Source organism: Bos taurus, chromosome 4 (genome assembly GCF_002263795.3).
Source record: "Bos taurus isolate L1 Dominette 01449 registration number 42190680 breed Hereford chromosome 4, ARS-UCD2.0, whole genome shotgun sequence".
In the NCBI taxonomy this organism is placed as follows: Eukaryota; Metazoa; Chordata; class Mammalia; order Artiodactyla; family Bovidae; genus Bos; species Bos taurus.
In genome coordinates, this window is record NC_037331.1 from 44,005,295 (window position 1) to 44,025,284 (window position 19,990).

The 19,990-nt window shown below is 37.5% G+C and overlaps 1 protein-coding gene across 2 annotated transcripts in view; it reads right to left on the bottom strand.

Annotated features, from left to right (window-relative positions):
• Window positions 1-19,990, bottom strand: part of CCDC146 (coiled-coil domain containing 146) — a 141,502-nt gene that overhangs the window by 88,850 nt on the left and 32,662 nt on the right. The window lies entirely within an intron of this gene.

Below are 19,990 nucleotides of genomic sequence, written 5' to 3' on the forward strand. Positions count from 1 at the left end.
ATTAATTTAACCTTAAAGACCATGATTTAAAGGTAGTTCTTTTATAGTTTATAACTCTTTAGATGTTTGATGGTAAAAACTGCTTTAGTATAAACAATATCTTCCTTTGCTGTAACGCATAATAGTTTTTAATTTAAGACTGCTCACTGCTGTGCGAGACTACTGGTAAACTTTCCTTTGGAGAAGTAGGTGTGGCCGAGGAATGAAGTGCTTATTTAGAGGCTATAACATTCTGAAAGCCAAGTTTAGATCCAAAGCATTGATATTATTAGGTGATTCACTTTATACAAAGCTAAGTTTATATGACAAATAGGTAAATCTTCATATTTATAAAAAGCTTGAATTTGAAATATATAGAAGAGTAGTTCAAATATGTATTTCAACCCTAACTGGTGTATTGCTTACTTTGCTATCAGAAGATTCAAACACAGGTGTGTTTTTTTTTTTTTTAACAAAAGTAGCTAGAACGCTTATAATTCATTCATTCTAAAATGCAAGAATCATATTTAAAGGATAATAAAAATAATTTGTTAAATTCCTCTATTATAAAAAGGAATCATTTCAGAGAGAACAGCAGTATTCTATAGCATGTTTTAAAAATGCTCTAGAATAACATTTGGAAGAATACACAATACTGTATGTGAGTCATAGACATACAGTCAATCTTTAATTTCTAGTATCTTTTTCTACTAAAGTAGCCAAGTTTTCAAAATAAATTCACAAAAATGCAGCTTTACCCATTATTTGAAAATAATTGAGAATAGTATCGTTAGGTAAGAAATTAATTTTTCAAGTATTGCCTTTTTATAGATAATTTGAATCAAAAAGCAAGACATTCTTTTAAAAATATATAATGTACAAAGTTCAGGTAAGCATAATGAAAAATTATGTTATTATTAATAATTATTAAAATGCCAAAACAAGGGAAATGCAAATAGAATTAAGTGACTACCAAAATGTAAGATATCATTGTAGATTTCAATGGCTTCATATCTCTCAATTGGATACTAAGTGTAAATGTTGTAAACTAATTTATTCTTTACTTCTCTCTCTTTTCTGATTTTTACAAAAAGGCTAAGAAGATTTTGATATTATACAATATAATATTTCAGATAAAGGTATTTTTACTTACTATATGTAACTACTAACATGTGTATAAATTTAGGCAAATTTCTGAGATGAAAAATAGATTCCTTAAAAAATACAGTTCTAAAAAAATAGCTCACATAGCAACTATCCACTGATTTTAATAGGATGCAGGTATCATTTCAGGAGAATTTGGCAAATAATTCATTAATCTACGTAAATACTCAAAAGCCTGTCTATCTTTCCATCTTCATCAAAGAATCAAAATTTTATTTTCTATTATACATTTATGGCACCTTTCTAATAACAAATTCTATAACATAGAAATTCCTTTTTGAAGTCAGTTCATGTCACTTATAAAATATATTTTAGATTTTTATAATCTTTAGCATATTGATGGGAATAGATTCTATTTGAGAGAGTTTTTTTTCCTGGCAAAACTATTCACTAATATCATGAGCTAATGTTCACAAATGTGGATTGACTACTAACAAGTATTTTAGAGTCTTGTCTTGGTTCCATTTTAATGACTTATTTGTTATCTGAGGTAACAAATTATTTCTGAGCTTTATCATACTTTGAAAATATTGACTAAGATTAGGCTTTAGAAATTCCAAATGGAACTGGTTCACTAATCACTGAGAAAAAAAATCAAATTTTTCTGATAAGTAGTAATGCTCCAAATGAAGTGCTGACACATTTATCCGATAAATAAAGAGCCTAAATATACAAGACAAAAGAAATCTGAGTAACAAATTTGCTGTTCCTTATTTTTGAATGTCTACCCAAGGAAAGGGTAGAAGGTTTAAAGGTAAAAAGTGAGGAGTGGTAGTGTCATGATAAGTCTTTGTTTAGAATTCTTATTTTCCTTTATGTATAAAAGGAAATGTTTTTATGTTTATATAAAACATAAAAATAGGTTTATGTTTTATGTCTTTTAAAAATGTTATAAAATAAAAGATTTAATCATCACATCTATTTATTTCTTCAATTTGGAAACATTAAGTACTATTGTTTGTAAAATAATTTCTATATATTTACTCTTAGTTGAAAAGTTGCATAATGTTTACCTAATTAGACAATACCTTTGACTCACTGACGACTTTAATGAGAACTATTTCATTAACGGGAAGACAGGGGCAAATACAGGAATACCATTATCTTATTTTCCTCCCGAGTACTATTGACACATTTGAAATATGGAAGTTTTGGTTTTCATTTTTGTGGCATTTAACCCCATCTCCTCTTTTTTCCATCATTCATGTTGCTGCTCTGGTTTAGCTCTCAACATCCTCTTAGGATAATGCAAGCCCTTCCTGAGTGTGACTTGTGCCCTCAGTTTGAATCTATTACAACCTGTCCTCCACATCACTGCCAGAGGAATGATTCAAAAAGTACAATCCCTGGTGGTCCAGTGGTTAAGATGCATGTTCCCAATGCAGGGGGCACAGGTTTGACCTCTGATTGGGGAACTAAGATCCAGCATGCTGACTGGTGCAGAAAAAAAAAAAAAAAAAATGTATATATATATATATATATATATAACTCTGATCATGTTATTTTCCCGCTTAAAACCTTTTAACAACTCCTTCTTTTTTTAAACAATAAAATTCAGCAAATAAGCTCCTTCATTAACTGATTTCTGCCTATCCTTTCTGCCACTATTCACACTCCTACCATACTAAAAGCCTTGTTCTAGAATAAACCATGTTCTCTCATATTTTCATTACTTTCTGTTGTTGTTCTCTTGGTCTAGGTAGAATGCCATCCTTAACTCCTGCTGAGTTTTGTTTTAATATCCATGATTAAGAGCAGGGACTCATAAGCCAGAATTAAGTTTGAATTTCAACTCCATTATTTGCAAGCTCTGTGAGCACAAGCAAAATCACCGAATCTCATTTTTTTTGGTTCCTTCAAAATGAGTTACAGTAGAATCTGACAGAGTTATTGAGAGGATTAAATGAGATAGTATATATAAAGCACCTAGAATATACATATGTATTATCATCATTATCATCTTTCTAAGTAATTATCTTTTCTGGGCAGTCTTCTCTGATGACATCAAGGTGGGGTTGGTGCCTCTTCCCATTGGTTTTATACCATCCTGTATATTCCTTATTATCCATTACATTATTCAATAATTGTCTACGTTCTACTCTGAAATCAATCTGTTTGACTAGGATGTAAAGGAAATTTGAGACAGGAGTGTTATTACTCAAAGTGGTTCATGAATATGTTACCACACATGCAGAGCTATAGTCAAAAGAAGCCAGAGTTATAAATGGGGAAGGAGTAGGTATCATCAAATCTGAGAATTTAGGAGATTGTGAATACAAGTTAGCAGTGATTGACTTCAGGGGAGGGTATGGCAAGACAGGATTAGATATACTATAGGGTTGGGTACTTAAAACGATGGCAAACTTTTAGAAGGGGTTCTGGGCACATGCTTCTGGGTATCATGCAGAGAACGATAGTTTTACCAGGCCAGTGATTGTTCTACCTGGCTGAGTTCCTAAAGAAAAAAGCATTTTACATACTTGTATTGCAATTTTGAAATTAATTTTAATCATAAAAAATGCACGAATGCTTTAATTTCTTAAACAATCATCACTTAGACTAAAGACCCCTTTGCAAACCACCTTCAGTTCCAATCCCCTCCCTCTCCCCAGAGGTAACAAGCAGAGTTGGCTAAATCCAGACTTGAATTTCATTCTGCACATTGCCAAATGGTAATGTTTATCGAATGGTAGCTTTGCCAGGTTTCTTTTGTTTATTGATTGGGACGAGTGGAAAGTAAGACTAGAAGTGAGGGAGGGAAATGGGGTGTGCTTGGGGAACTCAGAGTCGCCTGAATTCCTAAATGTGACTGAGCAGCCATTGCTCCTTGAAGCAGTTCCGCCCCCACATTTAATAAGGTCTTTCTTGCTAAAGGCACTGTTGCTTTCTTTCCTAAGGGAATAATCTTTCAAAAAATTCTTATATAATTGTTAAATGTTACTTTCCCTTTATAGTCATTACAAAATATTGGCCATTCCCTGTGTTGTACAATACATCCTTCAGCCTATCTTATTCCCAATAGTTCTTACCTTTCAGTCTTCCACCCCTATATTGCCCCTTTTCCTTCCCCAGTGGTAATGACTGGTGTGTTCTCTATGTCTGTGAGTCTGCTTTTTGCTGTATTTTCTAAATCCCACATATAAGTGATATCATGAAGTATTTGTCTTTCTCTGTCTGAGTTTTTTCACTTAGCATAATACCTTCCAAGTCCATGTTTCTGAAAATGGCAAGTTTTCATTTTAATGGCCGAACACTATTCTATTGTATTTCTATACCACACATTTCTTTATCCATTCATCTATTGATGGATACTTAGGTTTCTTCCATATCTTGGCAATTGTAAATAATGTTGCTATGAACACTGGGGTTCATTTATCTTGACAGCTACATGTAAAAGAATGAAATTAGAACATTCTCTAATACCATATACAAAATTAAACTCAAAATGTATTAAAGACCTAAATGTAAGACTATACAACTTGTAGAGGAAAACACAGGCAGGATACTCTTTGACAAAAGTTGCAGCAATATTTTTTGAATGTGTCTCCTAAAGTAACGAAAATAAAAGCAAAAATAAACAAATGGGACCTAATTAAACTTAACTTTTACACAGCAAAGGAAACCATCAGCAAAACGAAAAGACAACCTACTGAATGAAAGAAAATATTTGCAAATGATATGACTAAATAGGGCTTAATATCCAACATATATAAACAGTTCATACAACTCAATATTAAAAAAAAAAACAAAACCCACAAACAGCCCAATTGAAAAATGGGCAGAAAATGAATAGACACTTTTCCAAAGAGTAAATACAGATGGCCAACAGGCACATGGAAAGATGCTCAATTTTGCTAATCATCAGGAAAATACAAATCAAAACCACAATGAGATATCACCTCATACCTGTCAGAATGACAACCATTGAAAAAAACACACACAAATAACAAATGTTGGCAAGGATGTGGAGAAAAGGGAAATCTTATATACTATTGGTGGGAATATAAATTGATGCAGCCACTGTGGAAAACAGAACAGAGTAAAAATAGACCTACCATATGACCTAGCAATTCTACTCCTGGGTATATAGCTGAAAAAAAACAAAAACACAAATTCTGAAGGAGTGATGTTAATCCTCCTTTAGGCTCTTCCATCTCACTCCTCAGCATCTCTAGATCTATAACCAAGGTAAGACATGCCCTCCTGAGAATTATAAAGTCAAATTGCCAGAGAAGCTTTTATACAACTTGGCTAATTTATATCAGCAGAAATTTGGGGAACACACATAAAGATAGATTTTGAGGTTGTTTGACCAAGAAAGAAAAAAGTACCAGAATTTCATATGTGACTGAATTCATTGACAGAGGTATATTTACCAGAATCTGCCTGCAATGCAAGAGACCTGGGTTTGATCCCTGATTTGGGAAGATCCCCTGGAAAAGGGAATGGCAACCCCACTCCAGTATTCTTGCCTGGAGAATTCCATGGACAGAGGAGCCCAGTGGGCTCCAGCCTATGGGGTCACAAAGAATCGGACACAGCTGAGTGACTAACAGTATACTTGGGGAGTTTATATTTAATGAATAAACAATATATGATAAGTGCCATGAAAAATTAAGCAGACCAAGAGAGATAAGGAGTTTCAGAGGACCGTGTTATTTTATATAGGGAGGTCTGAGGAGACCTCCTTGAGGAAGTGACATTTTATCAGAGACATAAAAGATAAGGGAGAACAAGCCAGACAGACAACTGGGAGAAGTATGTTCCAAGCAAAAAGAGCATCAGGTACAAAAGCATTTGGTGTATTTTAGAGTCAGCAAGGAGCCTGGAAAAGCAGGCAGTCTGGGGAGGAGGGAGCTTAGGAGATGAAATCAGAGAGAGCTTGGGGAATTGGGTTTAAATAAGAAATGGGGGTGGGGGCTTCCAACTCATGTGAGTCATGATAAGGATTTTGCCTTTTGAGTAGATAAGAGCCATAAAGGTTTTGATTCCAGGAGGCAGATGATCTCATCCAGTTTTAAAAGGATCACTCTTGTAGCTGGGCTTCCCTGGTGGCTCAGCTGGTAAAGAATCCACCTGCAAAGCTGGAGACCCCGGTTCAATTCCTAGGTCAGGAAGATCCGCTGGAGAAGGGATAGGATACCCACTCCAGTATCCCTGGCCTTCCCAGGTGGCTCAGCTGGTGAAGAATCTGCTTCCAATGTGGGAGACCTGGGTTCGATCCCTCCATTGGGAAGATCCCCTAGAGAAGGGAACAGCTACCACTCCAGTATCCTGGCCTGGAGAATTCCACAGACTGTATAGTCCTTGGGGTTGCAAAGAGTCGGACACAACTGAGTGACTTTCACTTCCTTTCTTGTAGCTGAGGGAAGAGTACAGTTGGGAGAGAAGAGTGGAGCATGAACACCAGCTTGATGGTGTTTGCGATAAACTTGGAGAGTGATGGGGTAAAGGTATGGACAGTGGAAAGATTTAGAGGTATCATAGAAAACTACAGTATTTTAGTCTGAGCAACTTGAAGTAGAGAGCTGCTGTTAACTGAGATGGGGAAGATTGCAGGGGGAGCCTGTCTGGAAAGTGTTTGGGGGGGTGGTGGGGGAGGGGATGGGGATCAGCAGTTTTGAATATCTTAAGTTCAGATCTATAACACATTCACGTGGATGGCATTTAGATGTTAGTGTGATGTTCAGGGAAGATATGTAGGTTGCTAAAATATAGCTGGTAACAAATCCTTGGGACTAGATGAAATAACATAATAAACAGATGTACGTGAAGCGAAGACTTTAAGAGAAGAAGCTGGAGATAAGGAGGAAACAACACAGTTGCATCCCATCCGATCACCCTGTAAATGTGTCATTTGAGAAGTCCCAGGGTAGCTTCCTTATGAAGAGGGCAGAGATTTATTCCTAGTGGAACAGATACTTTCTCTGGATTATTGGAGATTCGGATGTGCTTTTTCTTGCTTCTGTCAGCCACACTGCTGTTGGCTTACTGGATGTCTTAGAAGCCATTATTTTACTGTGGATTTCTACAAGTCGTTGCTTTTGACTTAAGCAGTCATTTCACAGTGAAGAGAGGAGGAATACCATACTGAGATCTTACACAGTGCATCATCTGGGAGATGCCACCTTCTGAGGGGGGAGGGTTGTCATTCATGCAGGATATGGTGTATATGTGTGTGTGTACACATGTGTATATAGCAAAAGAAATATGACCTAGGCTACAGACTAAAAAACATTCTTTGTTGACAGTGTAATGCCCAAGTTTGAGGAATCATGTATGGACATTTTAAATCATTAGAGCACTAGTTTGCTATGATTATAAACCTTTAGTTAAGAGGAGACTTAGTTTTACTTCTTTTTATTTTTGAGACATTAGTGATCTTAAAACTTGTTTTTTTTTTCCTACAAATATTTTCTGATAGTTTTCCAAGTGAGATGTAACCTAAATCTTGTATTTCTAATAGCTTTCAAAGTGCTTACAATGGAATGGTTATCAGTGAATGTGACTGGAAGTTTCCACTTAGGTTGGGTCCAGCAGCAGATAGAGGGTCAGGAAGACCCCCTGGAGAAGGAAATGGCAGCCCACTCCAGTATTCTTGCCTGGAGAATCCCCATGAGCAGAGGAGCCTGGTGGACTATAGTCCGTGGGGCCACAGAGAGTCGGACATGACTGAGCAACCAAGCAGTAGCAGCAGCAGCAGCAGCAGTTGCGGACAGCAATGAGTGTAGGTCTCTGCGTGTGGGGAGGTGCCCCTTGTGGTGCGTAGATGCATGCATACGTGCACATACATGCACACCCCACTGCACATATATGATATACAAGAAGGCTTATATACGGAATTTGTGACATGCATGCTGTAACACACGAGGAAGCCTGTCCACTGAAATAAAATAGATATGCAGCTCTTACATGTAATTCAAAGTCAATACAACAAAAATCACAGTGGGCCAATAGCTAGCTTATATAACATAGCTCATTTTATATAAACACATACAAATAGATTGCCATAAAATTGAGCTTTAGGCAGTTTCTTTAAATCCTTGAAACAAATTCTATGCTCTTGGTGCTGCTGGTATTCCTTGAGCTGCTCCTCTGCACTGCCTCTCTTCTCATCCACAATCCCGTAGCATGGCTCCTTCTACTCTGCTCTTTTTACTCCTTTGTTCTGTTTACTTCTCTGTCAGGTAAGCAACCTACTGTCCTCATCATTATATTCAATTCTCCACGTGCATCTTTGCTCACCTAAAGTCCCAGGAGGGAATCAAAATTAAAATCTAGCTAACTTGTGATCAGTGTCCTCCTGGACTTCATATAGTAACTCAAAAAGATCTTTATTATTAGCTATTTTCAGAAGGAAATATACACTATAATGCTGAGAATCTATACTCTTCTTTTGAGAGTGAAAAAAATCACATTTTAAAATAAACAGCTTTTTTTTTGTTTTAGCCCCTTATAACAACTATTACATTTATAGTTATTATTTTAATCCAATAAATAGTTATCATTTGCCTACTGTGTGTATAGCATGATGCTATGTGCTATTAAAGTATTCTGAATAAGGTTTTTTCCAAATAATAACTTTCTGAACTCTCAAAATCTGAGTTTAATTTCTAGCATTCAGGATTTTCTCTGAGTAATTAAGGATGACACTATTAAGATGAATTGCTTCTCCATTACAAAAGGCCTCATACAAAAGTTCAGCAAATTTGAAATCATGTAGAACCTTAAAACTTCCTCACTTGATATCTCTGGAAATTGAGTTTCTCATCTTCTACAAGAGGCAAGTACTTTGTGCTTACATAGCTGTGAAATTTTATCAAAGAAGGGACTCAAAACTATTTGCTTACATTTATTTCTCATTCAGTAATGAGTATAATAATTTTTCAGTCAATCTAATTAATCTGTTTTACTTTTTGTTTAGAAATTTTGCTTCTAAATGCTCATAATAATAAGCAACTCTCACTTGCCGAGAGCCAGCCATGTGCTGGATACTTTCCTAGGACCATTTCCAGTGTTTTTTCTGTTTGCTGTGATTCATGCCACAATAAGGAGGTAATGTTTTACACTTACTAAAGTCTTCCCTGAAGGAGGGAAAAAAAAACAATCTTTGTTATCTACAAGCTGTGTATCATGTGTGGGCCATTATCTATTTTCAGCTCTCCTGGACTTCTTGGTGTTTTTCTCATGAAATGGACTAATTTTCTATGATAAATTACCTGTGATAATTCCATGGTAAAGTATTGGATTGACCAAAAAGTTCTTTTGGGTCTTTCTTGTAAGATGGTATATGAAAACTTGAACGAACTTTTTGGCCAACCCAATACGTACATTGTAAGCCTCAGTATCACCCCTGTCTGACTTTTTGTGTGAATCTACAAAACGGAAAATGATTCCAAATAAATCTCAACTTAAGGTGAAATAACTCTCTTTGTATCTTCTCAAAAAACAATTACATAACATTCTGTTGGTAGGAGATATTTTTAAAAATATATATATTTTCAATGGTGTTAATGTCCTTACTTAACCTAGTGGTTAAAAATTATTTACTTTCTGTAGCTAAGTCAGAATTTATAACAATTCTGACAGAAAAGACAAGCAAGTTTCTGTACTCTCCAAACACTGTTTTACTTCCATGGTTACGTGGCAGGATTCACTAAGGAAAACATTCCATTTAAGTACAAAGCACTTTGTAAGTTCTTTGGGAGCCAAAAGATTTCTCTTGTAAACACCAAAGTTTTTATTTTCATTTGTTATATAATTCTTTTCAAATGTGCATATCATTTAGATGAATGGTACTGGTGATGGTGACTTTGAAAATTTCTATCCTATAACAAGTCAGTGATTAAAAGTCTAGAGAGACTCATGGGTATATCATGGGTAGTTATGTCAGTTGGATGGTTACTGGAGTTACTGTATTTACATACGGTATTTATGGGGTTGGTATTTAACAGGCTGAACCACTAGAGGAAAGGTTCTCAAACTGTGTCCCCGGTCAACCTAAAAGGTTCTGCAGACGTATTTCATGAGTGCTAAAGGAAGCGGGGAAGGAGAGGCTGCCAGGAGAATATATGATGCATGAAACACTGTTCACCTTGAATAGTTCTGGTTTTACTTTTATCTTGAATCTTGGGGCTTCACCTTCAATTTCACTTAAAAGATTTTGTTCTGTTTTCTTTCCAAAAAATATTGTAAAATCATTGCCTCCACATTGCATATCCCTTTTGGGGCTCAGTCAGAAAAATAAAACTAAAATAGATGCACAACAGTTCTAACTTGGTATGATATTTCCAACTTTAAACATTTAAATACCTGAGAATGTTGGTGGGCTTGATGTGGAAAATGCAATCAGAAATTCCGAAGAAATTTCTCCTCTTTAGTGTGCCTTGTAAAGTAGCCATTCAGTAGTGTGATTATTTTGGTAGAGGGCTTTCCTAATTACTGTATACATCTATTCCTTTGAAAGTCTATGGCCATACCACCCTGAACAAGTCTGATCTCGGAAGCTAAGCAGGGTCGGACCTGGTTAGTATGTGGATGGGAAAATAACATGGCTACACGTGTGTCAGTGTGCCAAGAGTTAGCAAGGAATATCAAGAAGAGTAACAGGCTTCCTGCTTTCAAAGTTCCTAAAGCTACTATAGATTAGCTTTTGTTTAAAAAAAAAAGGAAAAAAAAAGTGGCATGTGGTAAAAGCATATGCAGAGAAGTTACAGCAACAGAAGTGTCCCCACTTTGTCAGGAAGTGCCATGCTTTAAGAAGGTGGAATCTGAACTGTCCTGGGGGGAAAATGGGTAGAATTCTAAAGCACTGAAATGTGGAGGAGAGCAGTCCCAGGCTGGGTAGAAGATGAACAAAAGCAGGCTGGAAAACCAGGAGCTAGTTAGGAAAACAATGATACATCTAATTTGACTGGAGCTTAAGGTATGTAGCAGAGAACAGTTAAAAAAACAAAATAAAAAAGGAAGGAATGGTGGATGAGACTGTAGAGGGATGTGACTATAAGTTCACAGAAGTAATATTTGATCTTTATGTTAAAGCAGGAAAAAACTCACAATCTAAGTATCTACAGAATCCCCCTGCCACCTATTGACTGGTTTTGTGTCTGAATCTGGGGTGATGTTGGGACACTGGGTGGGGAGCAAAGCTGGAAGGAACTCTGAAGACTAAAATAATGAAGTGGCCAAAGATATCAAGGGAAAGATGGGTGTAGATACGAAGAGGAAAACCCAGCTGGGGATGGGGAAAAAAAAAAAAGTTCCTGGAGGAGATCTTAAAGAGGGAATAATAGGGGTATATGTGGTGGGGAGAGGCTTCTGCTATGATGAGGAATTTTAGCAAGTTTTGCCATATGACACGCGGTGGAGCTCCCTCCTATCTCCCTGAAGGAACCTTCAGTGTACTCACATCGCTTTCTGTGGCTTTCTGGGACAGATCTGTGTTTCCTTTGGCTGTGCTGATGGGTTTTAGGGTGGGGGAGAGGCGGCTCGATTGAGTGCAGTTCACAGACTGTCTGCACAGAGCATGGGGGCTTTCCCCAGTGCCTTGAGGGACTGGGGCCCAGTGCTGGCGGGGACAGGAGAGGCGAGTGGAAAGAACTGCGGACCTTCACCTCTGCATCCTTCGCCTCTACACCCACCATATCCAACTCTGTCTTACATATTGTGCTTCCGTGTAAGATTTTTTTTAACTGGGAAGCAAGTAATAAAAGCAGTTTAAAAGGAGGGTGAAAATCACAATGGTAGGCAGTTTGAGGTGCCTCTGAAGATGAGAAATGTACTGTTGGTGTAAAGTGAGGCTCAGGAATTGAAAGTGTATGACTAGTACATGCAGAGCAGGAAATCTGACCCATTTTTCCACTCCCTGCCTCCCCCAGCCACCGTGCCCCACCAATCAGAGATTTTCTTTCCAAACCATTCAAATTTAAGATAGTTTGAGCCTGTCCATTCTTCGATGTAGACAGCAAAATTCCCGTCTTCTTAATCTGTGGTTCAATATTTGGTAATTCTTGTACCCACTTCACTCATGTCTCTGATGCCACCCAGGTATACCTATTTTCCCACACCTAGGTGTACATGGGCTGGGAATATGTAAAGAGCATTTGCCTCGTAAGGTAAGTCCAGAGGTTCTGGGCTTGGCATGCGGTTGTAAGCTTGCTGTCATCTCCTTTCTGTTTCCCCTTATATCAGCGTACATGTTAGGTAGAATAAAGGTTAAAATATGATGACTCAAACTATCAATATACTAAGAGAAAACACAGGAAATAATTTATGATAACAGAGTACCAAAGGTCTTCTTAAGTATGGCATAAAATCTTGAAGTTGTAAAAGAAAAAGTCAATAAATTTAAGCACACATAAAATAAATTTTCACGTGGAGAAAAATCATCTTAAGCAAACTCAAAAGAAATCCAAAATCAGAGAATAAGATTTGTGCAATGTGTTTTATGCACAAAGGCCTATTTTCTTTATGTATAAAGAGTTTCTATGAGTCTCTAAGAAAAAAACTACACTCAAAAAAATCGAAAAAAACAAAAAGCTGTGAACAAAATTTACCAAAGAAAGAAACAAACAAAAAAACCAAAGTACAAATAGGTCTTTGTATTAACCAGCTTCTGTATATTTGATGCTTTAACATCTGCCCTACATGCCTATGCCAGATACGCCTTGTTCTGATAATATGCCCGAGTCACCTTGCCTCCCTCATCGTCCTCCTCCCGGGCATTGACAGGAGTCTTCCTCCTTGGAGGAAGACGACTTGTCAAATGGAAACCAACTAATCCAGAGTCCACACCCTCACCAATATCCTTTACTGGGCTCATGTGCTCAGGTCACTGTACAACTGTCCTAATCATCCCAATGTCAGGTGCCAGACAACACAGGCCATCGCCTATGCCCCAGAGTCTGCTGAAATTATTCACACCAGCCAGTCCTAAGCTGCTTATTCCAAATCACCCGTTCCTTCCTAGGGAAACCACAATAAAAGCTCTTATGTACTGCTCCTCCCTCTCCTCTGCCTCCTGATCAACCTGGTGCTTCCCCATGTGGCCCCCCCATGTTATGGCATACCCCCCATTTTTTTTAGAAACTGTGAGTAGTAAACTATTGTTTCAATGACAATTGTCTCCTGACCTTTTGGCCTTCCTATACCTCACATTTTTTATTAATACATCTAATTTATTTATGTATTGGCCATGCCCCAAAATTGTAGGTTCTCAGTTTCCCAACCAGGGGCTGAACACAGGTCACAGCAGTGAATGCACTGAATACTAAACACTAGATCACTAGGGAACTTACAATACACTATATTTTAAAACAGTCTTAAATCTATGAAAAGAAACTCAGTTCATTTAAAGATAAATGTAAATGAAGACTATGATGATATAACCTTGTCTCTCATCAGAGTGACAAAGGCTGAAAAGTCACACAGTCACACTGCTGAGTAAAGATACATTTATTGTTGAGGGGAACATAAATTATTACAGCCTTTATGGAGAGCATCTTGGCAGTAAAAAAAAAATTTTTTTTAATACATGAACTCATGATCTGGCAATTCTACTTCAAAAGAATTGAAAGTAGGATCTCAAGGAAATAGTTGGACACCATGTTCATTGCATTATATTCATAATATCCAAGAAGTGGAAGGAACCCAAATGTCCACTGACAGATAAATGTATAAATAAAATATGGCATTTTGGGTTGGCCAAACAAGTCTTTTGTGTTTTTCATAAGATGTTATTAAAAACCTGAATGAACTTTTTGGCCAATCCAGTATAAATGGAACATTATTCAGTCTTAAAAAGGAGGGAAATTCAGTCACATGTTACGACATGGATGCACCTTGAAGACAGTATGCTTAGTAAAATAAGCCAGTCACAAAAGACAAATTCTGTAAAATATAAGGTATCTAGCGTAGGTAGCACAGGGGTAAAAGAATCTGTCTGCCAATGCACGAGACACAAGAGCCGCGGGTTTGATCCCTGGGTTGGGAAGATGCCCTGGAGAAGGAATTGACAACCCACTCCAGTTTTCTTGCCTGGAAAATCCATGGACAGAGGAGCCTGGCAGGCTATAGTCCATGGAGTTGCAAAGAGTCGGACACAACTGAGCAACTGAGCACACACGCATGGACGAGTAGTTAAATTCATGGAAACAGAAAGCAGAATGTGGTTGCCAGGATCTGGGAGGAGGGGCAAATGAGAAAGTGTTGCTTGATACAGAGTTTCAGCTTTGCAAAATGAAAAATTCTGGAAATTGGTTGTACAACACTGTGAATATACTTAGCACTACTGAACTGTACATATAAAAATGGTCAATATGGTAGGTCTACTTTTCTACAGTTAAAAATTTTTTTAAACGAACAAACCCATTGATCCAGCAATCCCACTATTAGAAATTTGTCCTGTGATTATTTCAATGTGAAATGATGTACACATGAGGTTATTGACTCTATCATTATAACACCAGAGGATAGAAATAATCCAAATTAATCCAAATTTTATAATGGAAATTGGTTATATTATGCTCCATCCATGCACTGAAATACTATGCAAACATTAAAAAGAATATAACAATTGTATATATGTGTATAAAAAAGGAAGTATGAATATTATGCTACCACTTACTTGTTTGTGCAGATTTCTGCAAGGCTCTCTAGGAGACTGTGAATGATGGTTGCCTCTGGGGAAGGGGACAGCAGACTGGAATGGGTGGCAGACTGGCTTAATTTTCACTGTGTACTATTCTGCATCTTTGAATTTTGTACTACATCATATTTTTTGTATTAAAAATGGTTTAAAAGAGAAAGATACTAATCTCATGGTTAAAATCTTTAATACCTGGCTCTCTAGTACTCTATTCTTTAATTTCCTGGCTTCTGACTCACTGGCTTCTATCTCACTACTTAACTGCTGAGACCTGGCTTCTATCTCACTGCTTAATTGCTGAGATCCTGATCTTGTTTGCCTAATGAAAACTGTAATAATTACCTCGTTTTAGTGGGCTTTTCTGGTGTTCACTACTGCTGTGTGTGTGTCTGTGTTAGTCACTCAGTCATGTCTGACTCTTTGCAACTCCATGGGCTGTAGCCTCCCAGGCTCCTCTGTCCATGGAATTCTCCAGGCATGAATACTGGAATGGGAAGCCATTCCCTTCTCCAGGAGATCTTCCCAACCCAGGGATCAAACCCGGGTCTCTTGCATTGCAGGCAGAGTCACTAGGGAAGCCCTCACTACCGCTGACTAATTTACTAATGTTTTCTGTAAGTCCAGTTGCTGAATAGCCAAATTCCCAATCATACACCTCTCAGCTTTATTCCCCAAAAAGTCTACCCGACGGACAAAAGTATCTCTCCACCTACCTATATAAAATAGATTTTAATCAAAAAGGGCATTATTTGTTTTAATCCTTAAGCTTTCATCTTTAACGCCTAATATATTCAAATAGTTTGTGGATTTTTAAAGGTCCTTTTATCACAAGATGCACATACTCTATTGAGAACTACAAACTTGATGATCGAAAGCCAACTTCCTCTCTCAAGAGCTGTCTTTCTCTGAGGAGAAAACAATACACTAAGTATTTCTCCTAATCATTATTTTAAAAAGCAACATCTGTTCACAGTGACAAAAAAAGAGCATCTGAATTTACATTATTTTTTTAAATATTTAAATCAACTTGCTACAAAATAGCTAAAGAATCAATGAAAAATAATCAAAACTTTGTTAAATATATAATTAAAATAAACACACAGGCAAGCATGCACACACAGACTAGGGTCTTGTGTCAGTAAGGGAATCAAAAAAGGAAATCAAAGAACGTAAGCCAAACAGATGAAGGAACAGATGAACTGCAGAGGGTACAGCGCTCACTACCATGTTTTCCTCTGGCTCTGAGGCCTGAGTCCGCCATGTGGTGGATGCTCAGGAAAGATTTTCAGAACGATTAAAGGGAGATAATCTTTCATGTGGGCTTCCCTGGTGGCTCAGATGGTAAAGAATCTGCCCACAGTGTGGGAGACCTAGGTTCAATCCCTGGATCAGGAAGATTTCCTGAAGAAGGGAATGGCTACCCACTCCCATATTCTTGCCTGGAGAATTCCAAGGACAGAGAAGCCTGGCAGGCTACAGCCCATGGGGTCACAAAGAGTTGGACATGACTGAGCAATTAACACACACACAACCTCACTTACAGGAGGCAGAGGAACTGCCAATTCCTTTCGGTTCCCAACTTTTAACATTCTCTAACTCCTACTTGCCACTGATCACATGTTCAGTCAGTTCAGTCACTCAGTCGTGTCCGACTCTTTGCGACCCTGTGAATCGCAGCACGCCAGGCCTCCCTGTCTATCACCAACTCCTGGAGCTTACTCAAACTCATGTCCATCAAGTCAGTGATGCCATCCAGCCATCTCATCCTCTGTCCTCCCCTTCTCCTCCTGCCCCCAATCCCCCCCAGCATCAGGGTCTTTTACAATGAGTCAACTCTTCGCATGAGGTGGCCAAAGTATTGGAGTTTCAGCTTTAGCATCAGTCCTTCCAGTGAACACCCAGGACTGATCTCCACCCAGGTTGGATCTCCTTGCAGTCCAAGGGACTCTCAAGAGTCTTCTCCAACACCACACTTCAAAAGCATCAATTATTCGGCACTCAGCTTTCTTCACAGTCCAACTCTCACATCCATACATGACTACTGAAAAAACCATAGCCTTGACTAGATGGACCTTTGTTGGCAAAGTAATGTCTCTGCTTTTGAATATGCTGTCTAGGTTGGTCATAACTTTCCTTCCAAGGAGTAAATGTCTTTTAATTTCATGGCTGTAGTCACCATCTGCAGTGATTTTGGAGCCCAGAAAAGTAAAGTCTGACACTGCTTCCACTGTTTCCCCATCTATATGCCATGAAGTGATGGGACCAGATGCCACGATCTTCGTTTTCTGAATGTTGAGCTTTAAGCCAACTTTTTCACTCACCTCTTTCACATCATCGAAAAAGTAAGAGACTTCCAGAAAAACATCTATATTCTGCTTTATTGACTATGCCAAAGCCTTTGACTGTGTGGATCACAATAAACTGTGGAAAATTCTGAAAGAGATGGGAATACCAGACCACCTGACCTGCCTCTTGAGAAACCTGTATGCAGGTCGGGAAGCAACAGTTAGAACTGGACATGGAACAACAGACTGGTTCCAAACAGGAAAAGGAGTATGTCAGGCTGTATATTGTCACCCTGCTTATTTAACTTATATGCAGAATACATCATGAGAAATGCTGGGCTGGAAGATGCACAAGCTGGAATCAAGATTGCCAGGAGAAATATCAATAACCTCAGATCACATGTTCAGATAGCAGGAAAAAAAATACCATTTTTTTAAACCACACCCCAGATTCATGTCCAGAATCATTTTTGAAGGTGCCAAGGGTGAGGATACCCTAACATGGGACCTTCTTTTATCTTTCCCTGATACAGTTTTTACTGATTGAATTGGGGGTGTTAATCACTTTGCAAAGTGGAATATGGCTTCTATTCCCATAATCCTAATGTAAATTTCCAATCTTTATAGATAGACACAAGCCATGTTAATACCCCAAATGTTTAGTGTATTCCAAGCATGATCCATGATCTTCTTCCATACTATAAAGATTTTAAAATTTCCATCTTGCTCTTAAAGTAAAAAACAAAACACTTTATGGGGAAAATGGAACCTATCTGTATTGTTTAATGAATTATTAGTCTGTTTAAAGTTTCTTGACAGTCAAACAAAATCCTGAAGAGTTATTCTTGCAAGCCTACCTAGATGTCTGAAGGAAAAGTAAAAAGATTCCAAAAACCATAAGACTTATAGAAACACTTTTAAAAGAAATTTATAGTGCTTTTTTTTTTTAGTGCATATCCTCTAAGTACAACTTTTAGTGAGGTGTGATAACTAAGAAAGGATAGGGAAACCAAAGAGAAATATTTAAATGGAGAGTTAAAATATTTATCTTTATTTTTTCTTTTAATATACCGTTTACTTTAAAAGTAAATTTGTAAAATCCTAAAATAGCAGTGTTTAAAAAATGTGTGACTGTCAAGTGAAGCACGGCAGGTGAAATGTGCATCGGGGTTGGAGACAGGAGACTAGGTTGCATGCCTGGCTCTGTGTCTACCTCGCAGTGCAAAGCAGGGCAAGCCGCAGTCTTTCAGAACCTTTTAAGTGGAAATAATGATATCTGAAACTTCTTTATGGAATTATTATGAAAATTAAATCACATACTTGAAACTGCCTTGTCTGTAAGCTTTACATTTTCTTCTTTGTAACTCGTTACTTAATTAGCTCATGTATGAAAGAAGTAGAAAACATTATCTTAAGAAACTCATCAGTAACTCAGAGATCCAACGTTGAAAGTGAAGGAAGCTTTAGTAGCATCAGAAAAATCACCAGTATTTTCAGAAGTTTATAAAGTTCTTATTTAAAATTCCAAAATTTATTTAATCTGTTACCAGCCTTATGAGATCAAAGTGAATACAAAATAAGAAAGTGCCTTTTGAACATGTGAAAGAGGTCATTTTAAAGGTAGGAAATTAGGTAAATGATAATAACATCTGTTTTATAAATATGCAGTGGTAGACTATGCTGTTAAATATACATAAGAAGCAATTTGCATTCTTTTCAGAAAAGCCATCTGACTACCAAGAACCTGCTATGTCTGTATCTTCAGTCAAGGGCCTTCCCTGGTACGCTCAAGACTTACATATTGGACACTTCCTTCTGACCGTTGCTTATTCTGAATTTTCTGTCACTTACAATACCATGATCCAGCCGCTTTCCTAAATCACAAATCTAAACGTCAATTTAGACTCCTTTCCCTTATTCAATCCATATCCATTCAGTTAATTTAGCATTTTGTACTTCCTTACTACCTCTCCTATAAGTATTCTCTCCTTTCCATGGCCACTGCTTGGTTCGGTATCCACATCTTATCTTGATCACTGAAATGGCATTCTGGTTGGTGAGATGGTAGGAATGTAAAACAGAAAAATTTAATGGATATTTAAGAGAGAAAACCAACTGACAGAATACAGGAGGAAAATTAGGTTTGGGAGGAAAATAACAAATTTAATTCAGAACATGTTTAGTTGGAGGTAACTTGGGATCATCCAGATGAAGATATTCCAAGTATGTGCATATATCAGTATGCGCAAAGCTTAAGATAGAAGAATGGGTTCATAGTGGACACCATGGATTTGGATGAAATATTCTCTCTCATGTCCTCCTGCTTCTGAAAAGCCTTTTCCAGATCATCTCAACCAACAGTGTTTGTTTCTTCCATTTAGTTGTAATCACACGGTTTGGACCTTTAGGTTCTCAGCCATGCCTTTTGCTGATGTTTACCACCACAAGTTTCCCAAATTAAGCTTCTAAAGAATTGCATATTGTGTGTGCGCTCAGTGTGTCCGATTCTTTGCAACCCTATGGCCTGTAGCCCGCCAGGCTCCTATGTCCATGGGATTTTCCTGGCAAGAATACTGGAGTGGGTTGCCATTTCTTCCTCCAGGGGATTAGTACCCTTTAAAATACTTTATGCCTATGAATGTCCATGACATCTAGCATTGTGCAGCACATGGGAGTTTCTCAAAAGAGAGGAGGAGCTAAAGGGATAAATTTGAGTAAATTTTAGTAGCTTTAATAACAATGGTAATAAATATTTCCTAACACAGAGCCTGGCACATAGTGGGCACTGAATTAATATCTGTTAAAAAGATTAAGATTTAACATCTCTCACTGCAATTCAAAAACTTGGTATCTCAATTCTTTTCCAATTGGACATGCAACTAAAACTTGATCACAGATATATTTATTATACATTTTT